The sequence below is a fragment of the Elephantulus edwardii genome, unplaced genomic scaffold, assembly GCF_000299155.1.
Source record: "Elephantulus edwardii isolate Elephantulus edwardi_28Jun2011 unplaced genomic scaffold, EleEdw1.0 scaffold00474, whole genome shotgun sequence".
Classification (NCBI taxonomy): domain Eukaryota; kingdom Metazoa; phylum Chordata; class Mammalia; order Macroscelidea; family Macroscelididae; genus Elephantulus; species Elephantulus edwardii.
The window spans coordinates 278,010-283,440 of record NW_006400224.1 but is presented as its reverse complement, the minus strand read 5'-3'; the positions used below and the strand labels follow the sequence as shown (position 1 = coordinate 283,440).

Sequence of the window (5,431 nt, the reverse complement as noted above, 5' to 3'; positions counted from 1 at the left end):
AAGTACTCAGGAGCAACAGTGTCTCTCTGGAGACTAAGATGCACCTGATACAGGCCATGGTCTTTGCAATCACTTGTTATGCATCAGAGAGTTGGACAATGACTAGGGAGAATAGAAGGAGGATTGATACCTTTGAGCTGTGGTGCTGGAGAAGAGTATTGAATGTACCCTGGACAGCCAAGAAAACAAACAGATTCATCCTGGAAAGGGTTAAACCAGGTTGCTCCTAGGAGGCCAGGATTCTGGGGCTTCGTCTGACATACTTTGGGCATGTTGTAAGGAGAGACATGTCCTTGGAGAGGGACATCATGCTTCTTGGTAGGGTGGAGGGACAGCGCAGGAGGACACCTCTATGAGGTGGATTGATTCAGTGACTGGGGTTATTGGAATGGGTATGTCAGAGGCAATGAGATTGGCACAGTACAGAGCAGGGTTTAGGGCTGTGGTACATGGTGTCGCTAAGAGTCACAAATGACTCGACGGCACATAACTACAACAACAACATAGGTTTCACATGAACACAAGAATTCTCATATTTGGCCTCCGCCATCTTGGAGATGGAAGACGGGCGATGTTGTGGTCCTTCTGCTTATGCAAACAACAAAACAGACACAATAATCACACCTCAGTGAGGCTATCATCACTGGAACTGTTGGCTAAAACTACCAAAGAAGCGAGGGTATCAAAATAGGCCGCGGCCATTCGGACAGCAGCTTCACTTGCCTGCTGTGACGGCAAAAGTGAAGTGACCAAGGACCGCAAGGTTGGTGCAGTCTTTTTCCGCCTATGGTTGCAAGAGCAGATACGATAAGACCAAGCCTGTTCCTTTCCACAAGTTTCCTCTTACTCCACCCAGTCTTGGTAAAAAGAGGGAAGCAGCTGTCAGAAGAAAAAACTTTAAAACCACCAAGTATAGCAGTATTTGTTCAGAACATTTTACTCCAGACTGTTTTAAGAGGGAGTGCAACAACAAGCTACTCAAAGAGAACGCTGTGCCCACAATATTTCTTTGTACTGAACCACATGACAAGAAGGAAGATCTTGTGGAACCACAAGAACAGATTCCCCTGCCGCCTCTGACACCTCCTGTTTCCCAAGTTGATGCTGCTATTGGATTACTAATGCCTCCTCTTCAGACCCCTGATAATCTTTCTGTATTTTGTGACCACACTATACTGTGGAGGATACAATGCACCAAAGGAAAAGGATTCATCAGCTAGAACAACAAGTTGAAAAACTCAGAAAAAAAGCTCAAGACTGCCCAGCAGCGATGCAGGAGACAAGAACGGCAGTTTGAGAAGTTAAAGGAGGTCGTGCACTTCCAAAAAGAGAAAGATGACATGTCCGAGAGAGGTTATGTGATTCTGCCGAATGACTACTTTGAAATAGTTGAAGTACCATAGAGAAATGAAACGTATATTGATTTTTAATGGGGTAGTACCATATAGCCTTGTCCAACCTATAAGGAATTTCCTTTGAAAAAGTAAATACTTAATTACTTGTATAAAAAAATCAGAATATTTTTTTAAAAAATAAATCAGATATATACTGTAAAGTTGTAACATTTTTGTTTCTAATTTCAGGGTTTCTACATTTTAACAAAATAGTTTAGAAATTTTAAACTAACCTCCAAGTTGGCAATTTTTGTTTTTTTTTTAATTTGAATATTTGTAGAAATAATTAAAGACTTAAGAGAATACCAAATTGAGTACTGTAAGGGACAATAAGGATTTATGTTTAAAGTTTAAAATTTAAGACTGTATATTTGAAGAACAGTTATATTTTTCATCAAAAATATGGGTCAGATCATGGGATGTAACTTTTCAAAATACACTTATTCTCAAATCCATATTTTTAAAATCAGAAGATTAATGTATCTTTTGACATCTCATGGATAAAATTTGTAAGTCAGTACTTACGAAAAAAAGTGATTGTTTCTAGAGCAGAAATGGGAGAGTTTGTGAGTCTAATCAGTATGGTTCAATCACTATAAAATGGGACCCATTTATCCTCCACTGCTTAAAGTTCTTTTCAGTGGAAGAAACCTTTTTCAATAAACAAAAGAAGCACTATTACCGAGGACGTAATAAAAAAACTAGGGGTCTAAATCTATGGCATGGGCATTCTTCTGTATTACCCCTTAGCTAAGAGGTGGCCACTTCCCTACCTGTGGTTATGTTTGCATTCAGCTCTCGAATAAATATGTTGTGTTCATAGAACTTGATTTGTATCATAATATGGTAGTCTTTGATTAATTTGATTAATTAACCAAAAGTAACCTAATATGTAGTGTTTATTTTCCTGAATGTAGAGATTTAAACACTGAGGTTTTTGTTCAAACTGTGAGTTGTATTCTGACTTTGTGAGAAGTTTAACATATTTTAAATGAAAATAGATTCCGAGTAAATAAATATTGCCATAGGAATGATCTATTTAGATTTAGAATAACTGTTTCAAGTGTAATTTTCACTTTTGTATTTATAAATACATTGGACTAGTTGAAGATTAATAAACCCTTTAAGACAGTATTAAAGATGTGAAACAATGAAAAGAAAAAAAAAAGAATTCTCAGATTCTCATTCTCCTCAATGTAAAGACTATTCCTTAGAGAGGGACATCATGCTTGGAAAGACAAAAGAGAGGAAGATTTTCCACCAGACAGATTGACACAGTGACTGTAGCAATGGGCTTTAATGTGGCAAGAAGTAGAAAGATAGCTCAGGACAGAACAGGGTTCGGATATGTTGTTCACAGGGTTTCTGTGGATTGTACTAGACTTCATAGAACCTAACAACAGTCTTTCACAAAAGGTCCCTGTGAATTGAAATCCACTCAAGATTATCTAATAATGATTGATGACTTCATAATCTACCCTTTTATGTGAATCTACTTATGTCTTTCCCATAGAAAGTTATAGACAGTTATAGAAGTTAGTCATAGTGACAATGACAAAGGACTGCTGTTCTTTTTATGTGCCACTGAGACGAGTATGACTCATAGCAACCCTATAAACAAAAGATCTGAACCCTGTTTTATTCTGTGCCATCCTCACACTTCCTGACACACAAGAACCCATTGCAGCAGTCACTGTGTCAGTCCACCTAGTTGAAGATCTTCCTCTCCTGTGTCTACCCTCCATGCTTCCCAGCATCATGTTTGTTTGGTTTTTTCCCAAGCAATTTCTCCTCCTAGCAACATACCCAAAGGATGTGAGATGAAACCTCATCATTCCTGGCTCACAAAGACCATGGCCTGAATCAGACATATTTTAGTCCTCGAACTCACATCATTACTCCCTAACTGCAGATTTTCTGAGTGCAATATGTCTCCTTACTTCTTGAGTACTGGTACCAAGGCTGTTAATTGTGCATGCAAGCAAGTTGAAGTTCTTGATAGTTTCAATTTCATTTCCATCCATTATGATGAGTGTAGTCTATCACAGTAAGGGTACATCACAGGAGCAGAATGTTTTAAACAGGAGTTTTCTGCAAAAAAAAAAAAAGTAGGAAAAGCACTTCATTTGTTATATTTGAAGACTCTCAGAGAAGTTTTCACTTGTTAAATACTTTCTAGTTTTGTGTTTTGAATAAAATGAATTAGAAATCTCAAGGAGAAAGGACTCTAATGGCTACTCAAAAACTGTAATGAAAAAAAAAAAAACTGTAATGAATTAGCCTGTAAACCAAGCACATCATTAGTTGATGGGTATGAGAAGGGCAATACTTTTTAATGTCAACAAAGATAAATCCCTTTCCTTTAAATATCACAATAAACCATGCTCTATAGTTACAATTTGATCCTAAGACAAGGAAGTCAATTATTGAAAGCAATTCTTTATCATCAAATTAGGATGTGACATATTTGTCTGTTCTTTTCTGACAACATTTTGCTTCTTCTGAAAGACCAGATTAAAATGAAAGAAAGAAAGACTAAGCATCTTTGGTACTTTTTACTGGTTGATTTGGATACTTTCCATGATTGTTTTAATTTTTTTTAAAGTATGTTATTGTACATAGAGCCATTATGAGTCACAAGCTACTTGACGGCACATATCTAACAATAAACAAAAACAGAGTAACAAGATCATTTTAGGCAACTCTCTCTGGTGGTTTAGTGCTAAGGAATTTTACGGTCAACTCAAAGGTATAAAGTTCAAAATCCACCAACTGCTCTACAGAATGATGGAGATGATTTACTGTTGCTGAAAATCTACTTGAAGGCCAATTATAAGTCAGTTCCTAACTTCACCTTGCATATTTGGGGCACGTTGCTAGGAAGGGCTATTCATTGAAGAGTGACATGATGCTGGGATGGATGGAGGTAATAGAAAGGAAAACCCTCAACTAAGTGAATTATTATAGTGACTACTGCAATGAGCTTTTGCATGTCAGGAATTGTGAAGATGGCACAGGATAGAATAAGGGTCAGATGTTTTGCTCATAGGGTCACTGTGAGTCATCCTTGACTCCATAGCACTTTACAACAACAACTCGATGGTACAAAACAACACAATTATTTTGAGAAAGATAATGAAATTTGTCTAACAACATTTAGAGTTTCAACTATAGGACATGCTTATGAGACATTACCTAAATTTTATTTTAGTTTGCTTTTACATATTCACTTAAAATTTCTTCTTTATTAAGTTCTAATATGTTATAGTTTTATCAAGCAGTGTTTACTGCAGGAAGTTGAGGGGACTTTGAGAGCTTACTCTGCTTGTAGTACTTTCAGAACAGACACCTCGGCTAATCTCATACATGCTTTACTACATCCAAGAATCATTCATTAATAAAGATAATTCTGTCTAAAAGTTGGTTAATATACTGACCTAATTTAAGAAAATATTTATTATCTAGAAATGAGTAACCATAGGATTAAATCCTTTTTCTCCCCCCAGGAGATAGGAGAAATTTCGCTCCACTTTCTTCCCATGCCGCCAGGACCTATATTGTCATTAGTTAGTCAAAACCTATTGGTGTTGAGTTGATTCTGACTCCTGCAAAGTCATACATGTCTGAATAGAACTGTGCAACATATGGTTTTCAACAGCTGAGATATTTATTTGCAAATTTTATTTTGTTCAGAATGTTGTTGTTGTGTACCATAGAGTCGTCGATCCATATAAATATAGCAAAATGTGCATAACAACAACAACCGCCACCTATACAATTACTGGCGTTGATTATATTCTCTGAGTTGTGTGACCATTCCCAACCTTCCTTTCTGTGTTCTTCTTTCCCCATTAAAGTAAACTCGCTGCCTTTTAAGGTTTCCATATAATTTTTTCAAGTTAGCGCTGCCACTTTAATTTCATGTAGTTGCTAAAATAGCATAATGCTATTTTATTTTTTTTCTATAATTATATTTTATTACTTTTCATAAACATTTACAGAGATTTTGGGTTTCCATTCATTCATTGTTGCACTAT

General features: G+C 36.5%; 1 pseudogene; it reads left to right on the top strand.

Annotated features, from left to right (window-relative positions):
- LOC102851966 overlaps nt 1–1,403 on the top strand; it is a 27,596-nt pseudogene extending 26,193 nt beyond the window's left edge.
- Nucleotides 1,404–5,431: the final 4,028 nt, after the last annotated feature.